Raw genomic sequence first — 15,143 nt, 5'->3', positions numbered from 1 at the left:
ACACAGTCAGCCAATGAACAGAGAACGACGTTGCCAGATCTCGACTGCAGTGCATAGCATGGACGAGTGTCTTCAGTATTAGAAATGTTCAATTATAAATAAAATAATAGAACAAAAGCAATGTCTTGATAGCAGACTTTCTTTTATAGAAAGTTTGGAAAAAGCGTTCTTTATACCAATTGCTTCATATTCTATTAATTAATTAAACCAAACAAGCAATAAGATTCCTAATTCAGGCGATAGGAAGGAAAGGTGTTTGTATCATTCTCACGAGCCGCTTTTTCGCACTAAAGAAGAGCGGTAATTGTTTATTTCCTATTGTACTTCGACGAAGCGTGAGTAATTCATAGTCATACCAAAAGTGTTTGTCAGTATTTTGTGTAACGTGTTAGACTCCTCACTGTGTTCTGTAGGCAGACAATCTGCGTTAGCGTAATGGTTAAGGTGTTGGACTTCTACGTGAAAGGTTATGAGTTCAAACCTTGTGTGGAACTCAAGATTTTAATTATTTAAAAACAATATCGAAGTGCCTTACTTCATGAATTATATTCGTTTGTATGCAATTTTTTGAAATTTCTAGTGCTTTGTCTCTTCATTAACCCTTTCGCTGCTGCAGACACGTGCTCCCCGCATTCCGCGCTGTGCGCAATTTTGTCGTCACTGCACTGCTCGCCTGTGCAGACACATGGTGTTCCCACTGCTTTGACACACTTATCATTCGATTTCACAAAAACTATTTGGCCCAAAAATTTGATTTTTACACGTCTTCTTGACCGATACCTTCCCCCCATAAATGACTTAATTTTGTTTCGATGTTCAACGCAGTTATTATGCAGCATTAACTGTAGTAAACCATTGCACGAAATTTTGAAGAGTTTGCAGAGGTAGAAGTCCATAGCGTATACTTTCCGTATGGTCGATTTTAGTTGCCACAATGTTGAGAATGAAATGTGGACAAGATACCTAAATTTCATATAAAATTTACTGTATAACAATATCTCATTTAATTTAAGTACCACATAGGTGTCGTATGTAATATTGAGAAATATTCCGTCTTTCGCGACTGTAATAAAAGTTTTATTTACACCGAACACGTTTGGCTTTATTTTAAAGCACTTCAATCAATGATGGTATGGCACATACACAATGGTACTCATGTTCTCTTTCTTGTTTTTGTTCCACAGTCGCAGTTTCACCTATGGTACTGAAATATACTTCTGCAACTGTAATGAGCGACTTATTTAGACCAGACGCGTTTCTCTCGTTTGAAGCATCTTCAGTGGACAGTATTTTGTCCCCTCCATTGTCAAGTCACCTTTCGTAGTTTTGTGCTGCGGTAACACAATATTCAACATTTGTGTTGGCTGATCAGTGTTTTAGCAAATAAAAGATGTTTGTGTGTGCCACACACAAAAATTATATTTGACATAGCTCAGAGCACTTCACTGATAGACGGTATATTCAAGTCCTAATGTTTTTGTAAGTCCACAGTTTTGTTTAATGTATTTTGTCTACTTCCTTTTGATTCATTGAAGTGCTTTAAAATAAAGCCAAACGTGCTCAGTGTAAATAAAACATTTGTTACAGTCGCGAAAGACGGAACATTTCTCAATATTATGTACGACACCTATGTAGTACTTAAATGAGATATTGTTACACAGTAAATTTTATATGAAATTTAGGTATCTTGTCCACATTTCATTCTCAACATTGTGGCAACTAAAATCGACCATACGGAAATATACGCTATGGACTTGTACCTCTGCAAACTCTTCAAAATTTCGTGCAATGGTTTACTACATTTAATGCTGCATAATAACTGCGTTGAACATCGAAACAAAATTAAGTCATTTATGGGGGGAAGGCATGTAAAAATCAAATTTTTGGGCCAAATAGTTTTTGTGGAATCGAATGATAAGTGTGTCGAAGCAGTGGGAACACCATGTGTCTGCACAGGCGAGCAGTGCAGTGACAAAATCGCGCACAGCGCGGAATGCAGGGAGCACGTCTTTGTAACAGCGATAGGGTTAATGCGGCCGTGGTGGCTTTACTTCATGAACTGCGCACTCCCCCCTAAACGTAAGCTTGCAAACTAGGTATACTATGGCGCTGCTTCTATTGGCGCATGCGTCGCGTGCAACTGGCAACGCAGCACTCTCCCGCGTCTGGGCAGGCATGCGAGAGCCGCCAAGATAAAAGAATTCAACTATAGTGTTAAACATGTTGAAGTAAACAGCCTGACTGTTGCAGGAGTTATCACATTGTCATCAAATGATTAATTCTCACTGTTGCTCTTCATGAGTATCTCCACAATCTAAGCTTAGTGCAACACGTTATTTCCTTTGCAGAAGAGACGATGAACAAAACACTGTGATGCTAATCCAGATGAACAGTAAGGTGTAAAGTGAAGCTGAATGCAGCAAGGGGGAGATCGCTACACACAATGTACCAGTACAGACCACAGCTGCCAAAACTGAAAAGCTACTGAGAAGGGGTAAAAAGTTCCGCTGTAATCTTACACTTGTCAGTAGCACTCAGATACCTGAGTGGTGATGCTCTACACTTGCCATTGGTGCTAAGAGGTCAGCAAGGATGCCTAACTTGTCAATAACACTGTCCTTGAGACAGAGAAGTTGCTGTCCATGCATCAGCACGGCTTTAGAAAGCATCGCTCTTGCGAAATGCAACTCGCCCTTTTTTCACATGATATCTTGCGAACCGTGGATGAAGGGTATCAGATGGATGCCATATTCCTTGACTTCCGGAAAGCGTTTGACTCGGTGCCCCACTGCAGACTCCTAACTAAGGTATGAGCATATGGGATTGGTTTCCAAGTATGTGAATGGCTCGAAGACTTCTTAAGTAATAGAACCCAGTACGTTGTCCTCGATGGTGAGTGTTCGTCGGAGGTGTGGGTATCATCTGGAGTGCCCCAGGGAAGTGTGGTAGGTCCACTGTTGTTTTCTATCTACATAAATGATCTTTTGGATAGGGGGGATAGCAATGTGCAGCTCTTTGCTGATGATGATGCTGTGATGTACGGGAAGGTGTCGTCGATGAGTGGCTGTGGGAGGATACGAGATGACTTGGACAGGATTTGTGATTGGTGTAAAGAATGGCAGCTAACTCTGATTATAGATAAATGTAAATTAATGCAGATGAATAGGAAAAAGAATCCTGTAATGTTTGAATACTCCATTAGTAGTGTAGAGCTTGACACAGTCACGTTGATTAAATATTTGGGCGTAACATTTCAGAGTGATATGAAGTTGGACAAGCATGTAATGGCAGTTGTGGGGAAGGCGGATAGTCGTCTTTGGTTCAATGGTAGAATTTTGGGAAGATGTGGTTCATCTGTAAAGGAGACTGCTTATAAAACACTAACACAACCTATTCTCGAGTACTGCTCGAGCGTTTGGGATCCCTATCAGGTCGGATTGAGGGAGCACACAGAAGCAATTCAGAGGCTAGCTGCTAGATTTGTTACTGGTAGGTTTGCTCATCACGCGAGTGTTACGGAAATGCTTCAGGAACTCAGGTGGGAGTCTCTAGAGGAAAGGAGGCGTTCTTTTCGTGAATCGCTACTGAGGAAATTTAGAGAAGCAGCATTTGAGGCTGACTGCAGTACAATTTTACTGCTGCCAACTTACATTTCGCGGAAAGACCACAGAGATAAGGGAGATTAGGGCTCGTACAGAGGGATATAGGCAGTCATTTTTCCCTCGTTCTGTTTGGGAGTGGAACAGGGAGAGAAGATGCTAGTTGTGGTACGAGGTAGCCTCTGTCACGCACCGTATGGTGGATTGCGGAGTATGTACGTAGATGTAAGCCATGCTTAAATTTGTCAACAATATACGGGGATCAGTGGAGAACAGCAAGTTAACTCATCAACAGCATTCAAAGGTTTAAGTCAAGCACAGTAAACTAAACTGATGCAGGGACACACCTTGAAGAATGGCAGGTGCTGCTGCAGTGTATCGTCTACGAGAGTGTCTCTGGTGTACGACAGCACCGCATCCACCTTCTCGATGATCTCTCAAAGCAGCTCGAGAGGGTACCCCGTGTGGCCGATGAACCTCGCCTTGCCCTTTGCCACAAGTTCCTGCAGCACTGGAAGAGTCTCCTGGATAATTATGTCCAGGTTCAGAGCAAACTCCACATCGTGCACCTGGAATGTGAGAGGAGAAAATTTTTTGAGTTACTCACTGTGGTCAAATGTCATGTCGTGGAAGGTTTCCACACTTATGCAGAAACACAACATAAATACTGGAACTTCCCAGCAGACTAAAACTGTGTGCCAGACCAGAACTGGAACCTGTTGCCTCTGTCTTTTGCTACTGAGCACTTGTCAACTGAGGTATCCAAGCACAAGTTGCAACCTGCCCTCGCAGGTTTATGGAATATTTTTGCAGAGTGGTGCTTCGCATCTGTAATTTATTTATTGGAGGAAATGTTTGTATACACTACCAGATGCTGCATAAAGTTTATTAGAATTTACAGTTTTGTTCTGTGATGTCACATTTTCTGTTACATTTCTGCACCAAATCTTGCCATAAATCACACATTTTTCACATATCTTGAATATGAAGTATCAGTTAAACTGCATATTTGCATGGAATCCAAGTAGAAACACGAAACAAACACAATTGTTACATTCACATTTTTAGTATGATTTTCTAAGCTAAAGTTTAGAGAAATGAGATGTCACCAGATAGTTTTTATCTCTACTCCAATTTAAAAGATGGCTTCATTAATGTGCAAGGATAAATTTTTTGGTGATGAAACCAAGGTACAGATCCCTTCAGAACGTAGTGCAGAAGGAACTTTCTGTATCAGCAGCAAAGATAGACATTGTCAAATCCCTGCTGTTGTGCTAGAGGCACTTTTTCTTCCACTTTTGAATATAAATTTTGAGTGGCTGATTTTACACTATAGTTGACTGACTGGTAGAATGACGTCTCAGATAATTTAGAGTTATAACAGCACTTTCTTTTGAAAAACTTTCAACGGTGTGTGATTGCAAAGCTATTTCTCCTTTACTGAATAGACTTAATACGTTCAGCATAAACGTTTCTTTTCTCAGTAATGTAAATAAATATTATGTCAATTAACCATGTAACACTTAGTTATATTTTTAGCTTTAGCATAACAGTAAAAAACAATGACATAAAGAACACGTGGGGAGTACTTCAAAAGTAAGCTGTTCAAAAATAGCACTAAAATTGTCAAAAAATAACACTGAAATTGGCAAAAAAATAAAACAATTTTTCCTGTCCCTACATGCAAGTATTCTTACATCCGCCGCAGGGAGTAGCCACGTGGTTTGAGGCGTCATATCACGGACTGTGTGGCCCCTCTCTGCCAGAGGTTCGAGTCCTCCCTCGGGCACGGTTGTGTGTGTTGTTCTTAGCATAAGTTAGTTTAAGTAGTGTGTAAGTGTAGGTACTGATGACCTAAGAAGTTTGGTCCCTTAGAGATTCACACACACATTTAATAATTCTCACACCCCAGGCTCTAACCATTCCTCCCATTGTTTCTAGCTGTAGCATCAGAGAAATCACCTGTATGATGTCCACGTAGTCCAGTTGCAGCAGCTCGAGACTCTTCGCGACACTCTCTCTTGTCTTCTGTGCAGAGAAGTCGAACATGGTGCGTGGGTCCACCGTATAGCAGCTGACCTTGGTGGCGATATAGTATGCCTGCCGAGGGATGCCCTTCAGGGCCTGCAAAACAGGTAACAGTGGACAAATTTTAGGAACACTGTAGACACTAGTCAACCTACTCTTTTACCCAAAGCCGAGCATTTCCTGTAATTTCAAACGTTTTGGAGTATGCAGCCAGGTGAAGTCTTCAATAGCTACCAATATTCTGACAGGTGAAATCCCTATCATTTTTGACATGCAAATGTAATGAGAAAAAGCTATGGGAGGATATTTTACAAATACTAAAGTGCACATTACAATCGCTCTCTTCTATTGCAAAGTTTGTCTAACTTCACCAAGCAACTTCTGTATTACATCCTTTATTTCTCTGGGGAGGAAATACGTTATCATTTTTATCGTTGCTTGCAGACGTTTGTAACTGAGCAAGCTGGGGCTACCCCATTTGTTCTTGTAACACTCCCAATGCCGATGTAATTTTTTTGTTTTCTGACATCTTTTCATTAGTAGTATGCATACGATAGCTACAGGAAATTACTAAATCCTTATTCAGGCATTATTTTATTAAACTTTGTTACTCACTTTATAATTTAGTGACAGCGAATGAGAGCAGTACATTCAGTTCATACGAAAACATTTTATTTAATGAAACATTCCTAATTTATGATAACTGTGCATTTCAAACAAACTTCCATGATACTGAAATTGTTTATTCCAGGTGAACATAACTCATTTAAAAGTCCTGATCTCCACTTTTCACCAAACGTTTTATTTTTTCCGAAAATGTAATATTTCAGAAATGATTCCTATTCAAAATGTTGAAACCTTAAAAGGTACTTCTTCTCAAAATCCAATGGCGCAGTTGTGTAGCCTTCATTTTTCTCTTTACAAAAATATTTATGTCACGTACATAGCCTGTTGCTGAGCACACTGCCAAACATGACATCCTTCATTTCAATGACTGCTTCACAGCCTGTGCCATATGGATCCTTCCCACCAACACCAGCTTTTCCGAATTGTGCTGGTGGGAACTTTCCCTGCAATACATCCTACGTTCCCGTAACCCTCCTGGCCTCGACCTTCGTTAGTCACTGTCCTCACCCATCCAGCACCCTCTCTGTTCCCATTCCAGCACTAGACAGCTGGCATTCCACCATCGAGACTGCAGTCGCATGTGTGTTGTGTTTGCAGGAATGTGTGTGTGTGTGTGTGTGTGTGTGTGTGTGTGTGTGTGTGTCATCTATTTTTAACGAAGAGCCTACTGGCCGAAAGCTTTAATTGTGACAGTCTTTTTGTTGTGGCTATCTGCGACTCAGTATCACCGTTACATGGTGAGTAGTAACTTATCTTTACATAATCTACATCTACATCTACATGATTACTCTGCAATTCACATTTAAGTGCTTGGCAGAGGGTTCATCAAACCACAATCATACTATCTCTCTACCATCCCACTCCCGAACATCGCGCAGGAAAAACGAACACCTAAACCTTTCTGTTTGACCTCTGATTTCTCTTATTTTATTTTGACGATCATTCCCAGCTATGTAGGTTGGGCTCAACAAAATATTTTCGCATTCGGAAGAGAAAGTTGGTGACTGAAATTTCGTAAATAGATCTTGCCGCGATGAAAAACGTCTTTACTTTAATGACTTCCATCCCGACTCGCGTACCATATCTGCCACACTCTCTCCCCTATTACGTGATAATACAAAACAAGCTGCCCTTTTTTGCACCCTTTCGATGTCCTCCGTCAATCCCACCTGGTAAGGATCCCACACCGCGCAGCAATATTCTAACAGAGGACGAACGAATGTAGTGTAAGCTGTCTCTTTAGTGGACTTGTTGCATCTTCTAAGTGTCCTGCCAATGAAACGCAACCTTTGGCTTGCCTTCCCCACAATATTATCTATGTGGTCTTTCCAACTGAAGTTGTTTGTAATTTTAACACCCAGGTACTTAGTTGAATTGACAGCCTCGAGAATTGTACTATTTATCAAGTAATGGAATTCCAACGGATTTCTTTTGGAACTCGTGTGGATCACCTCACACTTTTCGTTATTTAGCGTCAACTGCCACCTGCCACACCATACAGCAATCTTTTCTAAATCACTTTGCAACTGATACTGGTCTTTGGATGACCTTACTAGACAGTAAATTACAGCATCATCTGCGAACAACCTAAGAGAACTGCTCAGATTGTCACCCAGGTCATTTATATAGATCAGGAGCAGCAGAGGTCCCAGGATGCTTTCCTGGGGTACACCTGATATCACTTCAGTTTTACTCGATGATTTGCCATCTATTACTACAAACTGTGACTTTCCTGACACGAAATCACGAATCCAGTCACACAACTGAGACGATACGCCATAGGCCCGCCGGATATTGTTGAGCTATCTATTTCACATTTGGAAACAAAAAGCCTATCAGTGACTATGCATGAAATTGAGAATTACTGAAAGGGGTGTTCTCAGTGGTTATTTGAAGATTAGCTGGTTTTCATTATGTCATTTATATGTTGTTATAAATAATATATGTACACAACTTTACCAAAAAATATACATTAACTATCATATTAGCACTTGCAAATTCAGGGATGCTGGATTCCAGAATTGATCCAAAATACAACAGAGGTAATGTTTTTCAATACAGGGTGTAAATGAGAATTGCTTAGAAAGTAACACAGTGGTGTAAGGGAAGTTATGATGAACAGTTGAATACAGGAGACTTGGGATCTATCAAGCTGGAGAATAACCTCAAATTGACTTACAAAAGCCACCTAATCTACAGCACATGCACACTGCACAGACTCGAAAAAATGGCAACAGCAGCTTCCATCCTTGATGAAAGGATTAGGCCTACTGCAGCTCGACCTCACCTTGCCGAGAACTTCTTCAGACCTCCCGAGGCCGTAGAAGGGTGCCGTGTTGATGTAGTTGATGCACCGCAGCAATCGCATCCTCTTCAGGGTAGTCCCTACAACAGCACATGTGGTGTCATTGCAGGTGAGCTGTCTCACCTCTGTGCATTAATACAGTCGGTCATATATTGGCCTATTATAATATTATATAGGGTGTTTCAGGCAGATGAGTAAATATTTTAGTAGGTGGTAGTACAGAGTAAGTCTAGTAAAACATTCTATATAACATATGTCTGTTTTTCATTGCTTACAGTCATACAGCTGGTTCAGATATAATTAGCTTGTTGGGACGACTGCTTACTGAAATACCTGATACTAATTCCTATAGGAGTAGAAAAACACACTAATTTTTATTATGTTGATATATACTCACTACTGTTTTTCTTTCTGTTACACATATTAATAATTACCTAACCTCATTTGAAGTAATTTAAAGAAATGCAGAAGATAAAATTCATCTCATTACTTATGCAATGCTACAATTCTGTAAAAACTGAAAATTTGTGAACAGATCCTCCTGTTCAGTCAATTCAATAGTTTCAAATCCAGGTACACAAAAACTTATTTATGTAATGCAATTTTTGTACAGGATACATAAAATTCTGAAATAGACATTTTCAGAGAATGTTTTATAACATCAATCATTTAAAATGTGAACATGTACATCATCCGCAAAGTACATGGTACTACAAATAACATCATGGAGGGATATCAAATGGGGACAGCAGCTCTTCATATCAGTGGTAACATTATCACTGGATCAGATGGTATATAGACTTGGAAATAATATTTTGATTTTTTAACTGCCCTGAACCAGAAAACAAACTCAAGAAAACTAGCCCTCCATCAGGAAGGCTTCTCTTGTCAGTGACCCAACATAGTGTTCAAAAAAACTGAAGAATTACAAAGTGGCTGGAACAGACAAATTAACAGTGGAATGCTGAAATATGGTCATCATAAACTACATGAGAAATTGTTACGTCTTATTCTTAAAATATGGTGGGATGAAAAAATACAGGGTGAATGGATGGAATTAATCATTGACCCTATACACATGAATGGAGTTAAACAAAATTGCAGGCATTACAGAGGAATTTCCCTACTGGTCACAGCACATAAAGTATTTTCGTGCATAATATTGCTAAGACTGACACCTTATATTGAGAAGTAATAGAGGACTATCAAAATGAATCTACAACAGACAGAATATTTTGCAGCAAGTTCATCAATGAAACAGCACTGCATAAAACAAGGACGTCCATTACCTGTTCATTGACTTTTGGGGGGTGTACAGTTCTGTACACAGAAAAATGGTATGAGAAATCATGACAGAATACAGAATCCCTAAAAAAATCATAAGTGTGGTCAAAATGTGTACGGAGAAGGCAGCAAGCTGAGTTACATCCTGTGGCTCGTTATCTTCAACCTTGTCATTCAAAAAGAAGTAAGAGAAACCCGATAAGCAACTAATGGAAAAATGACAGTCAACTAAATATAATGACCTATGCAGATGGCACAGTGGTGGAACTGAAGTACTGTTCAAGAAACTAAATGCAACTATCATGAAAATATGTTTAAAAATTAATGAAGAAAATAAAGAATAAAAGAACTTGCAAAGAGAAAACATGACTACATAACAATGTGATGACCTTCATGTAGAAAACTACAATTTCAAGATCACTTCAAACATCAGATACCTCAGTGTTAATACAAATGACTGAAATAGAAGATGAGTCCAATACCATATTAGACTAACAAAAGCACACAGTGTTTACTTTTCCCCCCAAAACCCTCTGTCCTCCAAACTCTGAATCTCTACAACACAAACATCAGGCCAGAACTGGTGTATAGAGCAGAAATGTGAAGTGTGACCAAAAGAGAAGGGTACCAACCCTGAATCTTTGAAAATAGTTTGTAGGATATTTTTTGGGCCAACTTTTGACCAAGCAACAAAAGGTATGTTTGCATATCCAATGAAGAACTATTTAAGCTACGCAACAAACCTCTTAAAGCGAGGCATTTACAAGAGTGGGCTGTGTCAGAATGGATCATGACAGAATAGTCAGTCATATACAGGGTGTTACAAAAAGGTATGCCCAAACTTTCAGGAAACATTCCTCACACACAAATAAAGAAAAGATGTTATGTGGACATGTGTCTGGAAACGCTAAATTTCCATGTTAGAGCTCATTTTAGTTTAGTCAGTATGTACGGATGAGGCTTCATTCCAACGTGATCAAATTGTAAATTTTCACAATCAAAATGTGTGGGCTGACGAGAATCCGCACGCAACTGTGCAATCACGTCATCAACACAGATTTTCTGTGAACGTTTGGGCAGGCATCGTTGGTGATGTCTGGATTGGGCCCCATGTTCTTCCATCTACGCTCAATGGAGCACGTTATCACAATTTCATACAGGATACTCTACCTGTGCTGCTAGAACGTGTGCCTTTACAAGTACGACACAACATGTGGTTCATGCACGATGGAGTGCCTGCACATTTCAGTCGAAGTGTTCGTACGCTTCTCAACAACAGATTCGGTGACCGACGGATTGGTAGAGGCGGACCAATTCCGTGGTCTTCACGCTCTCCTGACCTCAACCCTCTTGACTTTCGTTTATGGGGGCATTTGAAAGCTCTCGTCTACGCAACCCCGGTACCAAATGTAGAAAATCTTCGTGCTCGTATTGTGGATGGCTGTGATACAATACGCCATTCTCCAGGGCTGCATCAGCGCATCAGGGTTTCCATGTGACGGAGGGTGGATGCGTGTATCCTCACTAACGGAGGACATTTTGAACATTTCCTGTAACAAAGTGTTTGAAGTCACGCTGGTACGTTCTGTTGCTGTGTGTTTCCATTCCACGATTAATGTGATTTGAAGAGAAGTAATAAAATGAGCTCTAACATGGAAAGTAAGCATTTCCGGACACATGTCCACATAACATATTTTCTTTTTGTGTGTGAGGAATGTTTCCTGAAAGTTTGGTCGTACCTTTTTGTAACACCCTGTATATGACAGGAGGACATAAGGCAGCCAAGAAGTAGATAGCACAATGAGGTGACCTCAGACTGAAAAGGGATGGAAAGAAGTGGTACAAGACAGGAAGAACTGAAGGCAGATAGTGAGAGCAATGCAGGATCGTCATGTGTCAAAGGAGTCATGGAGTGAGCTAGTGTAAGAGAATACCTCATCAGTCACAACTTCTACAGTTTATCAGAATAGCTGGACTTAGGAATGTAAATTCTGCTGAACTCTAATATTTATATTAGATAGATCTTGATTTTTCCACTATATGTACAGGTCATAGTGGTCTGTGTAAAGTTAAAAAGTTTTATTTGAAGGATTAGATAGTAATAGCAGCTGAGCAGCATAGCATGGGGAGGAAGAGGATTTTTTTTTTAATATGTGTTTTTCTCCTAACAGACATACACTACTGGCCATATAAATTGCTACACCACGAAGATGACATGCTACAGACGTGGAACTTAAGCGACAGGTAGAAGACGCCGTGATATGCAAATGATTAGCTTTTCAGAGCATTCACACAAGGCTGCCGCCGGTGGCGACACCTACAACTTGCTAACATGAGGAAAGTTTCCAACCGATTTCTCATACACAAAAAGCAGTTGACCGGCGTTGCCTGGTGAAACGTTGTTGTGATGCCTCGTGTAAGGCGGAGAAATGTGTACCATCACATTTCTGACGTTGATAAAGGTCAGATTGTAGCCTATCGCGATTGCGGTTTATCGTATTACGACGTTGCTGGTCGTGTTGGTTGATATCCAATGACTGTTAGCAGAATATGGAATCAGTGGATTCAGGAGGGTAATACGGAACGCCGTGCTGGGTCCCAGTGGCCTCATATAAACTAGCAGTCGAGCTGACAGACATCTTATCCGCATGGTGGTAACGGATTGTGCATCCACATCTCGATCTCTGAGTCAACAGATGGGGACATTTGCAAGACAACAACCATCTGCACAAACAGTTTGACGACGTTTGCAGCAGCATGGACTGTCACCTCGGAGACCGTGGCTGTGGTTACCCTTGATGCTGCATCACAGACAGGAGCACCTGCGATGGTGTACTCGATGAAGAACCTGGGTGCACGAATGGCAAAACGTCACTTTTTCGGATGAATCCAGGTTCTGTTTACAGCATCACGATGGTCGCATCCGTGTTTGGCGACATCGCAGTGAACACACATTGGAAGCATGTATTCGTCATCATCATACTGGCGTATCACCTGGCGTGATGGTATGGGGTGCCATTGGTTACACGTCTCGGTCACCTCTTGTTCGCATTGACGGCACTTTGAACACTGGACGTTATATTTCAGATGTGTTACGACCCATGTCTCTACCCTCCATTCGATCCCTGTGAAACCCTACATTTCAGCAGAATAATGTACGACAGCATGTTTCAGGTCCTGTACGGGCCTTTCTGGATACAGAAAATGTTCGACTGCTGCCCTGGCCAGCACACTCTCCAGATCTCTCACCAATTGAAAATGTCTGGTCTATGGTGGTCGAGCAACTGGCTCGTCACAATACACCAGTCACTACTCTTGATGAACTGTGGTATCATGTTGAAACTGCATGGGCAGCTGTACCTGTACATGACATCCAAGCTGCCCAGGCATATCAAGGCCATCATTACGGCCAGAGGTGGTTGTTCTGGGTACTGATTTCTCAGGATCTATGCACCCAAATTGTGTGAAAATGTAATCACATGTCAGTTCTAGTATAATATATTTGTCCAATGAATACCCGTTTGTCATCTGCATTTCTTCTTGGTGTAGCAATTTTAATGGACGGTAGTGTATATAAAGTAATCTATAAGTAATTATTACTTTGAGTAGATTAGTACCAATCATAGATTATTGCTACTATACTTTACAGAAGTAGCCAGCAGTGTTTGCCCTGCCTGTCAGAGTATGACTTGACTCATTCCTTACCATTGAAGGCTATCTTTAATGATGGGATTGATGGAACACAATGAGTGAGTGAATGAATAAATGACACTTGCACAATTTGAAGAACAGAATTGTATATTTTTTGTAGACTGAAATCAATCATGTAACTGCTTCACAGTAAAAATGTCTAAAAAGAATTCTAAAACTTTTGTAGTATTCATATAAAAAGATTTCATAGTAAATATTGCCATGTCTCCTGCACAACAAATTGTGTTTCACAGGTGTCGCTCACCCGTATAGCCCGAGTGCGCCGACACCCAGCGCCAGGTGGGACAGTTTGAGTCCTGTCGTACCGAGGTCATTATAGCGCATCGCTTTCACGGCCGCCTCGTCGTGAAAACTTGGAACATAAGTCGGGGGCAGCATTTCTCACACGGTCTTGTCTTCTGGTGTTTCTGCAACAGAGAAGAAAGAGGTTACAAATATTGATGGTGACACTGTTACCTTACCCACCAGAGAGACACCAGGTAAAAATCAACAATTTTAATCTTTCAGTGGGTTTACATTAGCAATATTATGATATATTCACACAAAAGTGTTTCCTTCTGTGTTTCCTGCAAGATCCATGAGCTACTTTATATTTACATGACAAACCCTAATTCTAGGGCTTACCAGATGGGATGAGGAGGAAAGACTGATTGTTGGATGAGATTTCATAAACTGAGAGCTCAGAGATGGAAGATATGGTAATAAGTAAGTCAGAGATTACCGACAAAAAAAATCATAGTTAATGAAAGCAGACAGCTAAGTGTATTTTATGTGGTAGATGTGAGGGTGGGGTGGGAGACAAGTGAGAAAGTAAAAGATATACAAAATCAAAAGGGGGTGAAGAAAGGAGTAGCTACTGAGAAGAAATGCTGAGACTGAGGAAATTAACATAAATTAAGGTCAGGTGCACGGAGAGAACCAAGGACATGTTTTAATGCCAGTTACCTTCGCCGGATTTCTGAGAAGCTAATGCCTGGAGGAAGAATCCAGATGGCATATGTGGTGAAACAGGCACTGAAGTCACAACTGTCATATTGTAGAGCATGCCCTGCAACAGGATATTGTGTGTTGTCAGTGTGCACACTCTGCCTATGCCCATTCATCCTAATTTCTCACTTGGTGATAGTCATGCCAATGTAAAAGGCCAAACATTGTTTGCATAGCAGGTGGTACACAACATATATTGCTTCACAGGTGGCTCTCTCATTGATAGCGTATGTTTCAACAGTTACAGGGCTGGTATAGGTGATGGTAGGAAGGTGCATAGGGCAAGTCTTACAAGGAGTACAGTCCGACCAGGATATTGCTGAGACTGGTAAGGGGCAGGGGGGTATGAAATATTTTAGGTGTGGTGGCGAAAATGTCTGATGGAATGGACCTCATTTCAGGGAATGATTTTAGGAAGTCATAGGCTTGTCAAAGCAGCTGATTAATACATTCAAGACAAGGATAATGCTGAGTTGAAGAAGGTGTACTCTTAAGTTTTTTATTTGGAGGGCTCAACAGTACTTGAATTGGATCTGATGGCCTGGGAAACCTGATTTTGAACCAGGCTGGTGGGGTTAATTACATCCAGTGAAGGCTGAGGT

At 40.8% G+C, this 15,143-nt stretch overlaps 1 pseudogene; it reads right to left on the bottom strand.

Annotated features, from left to right (window-relative positions):
• Positions 1 to 13,932, bottom strand: part of LOC126426556 (uncharacterized) — a 29,746-nt pseudogene extending 15,814 nt beyond the window's left edge.
• Between the last annotated feature and the right edge of the window lie 1,211 nt (positions 13,933 to 15,143).

The sequence above is a fragment of the Schistocerca serialis genome, chromosome 11 (assembly GCF_023864345.2).
Source record: "Schistocerca serialis cubense isolate TAMUIC-IGC-003099 chromosome 11, iqSchSeri2.2, whole genome shotgun sequence".
NCBI classification, from domain to species: Eukaryota; Metazoa; Arthropoda; class Insecta; order Orthoptera; family Acrididae; genus Schistocerca; species Schistocerca serialis.
The sequence above is the reverse complement of the archived record's forward strand: the minus strand, read 5'-3'. Positions and strand labels throughout refer to the sequence as shown.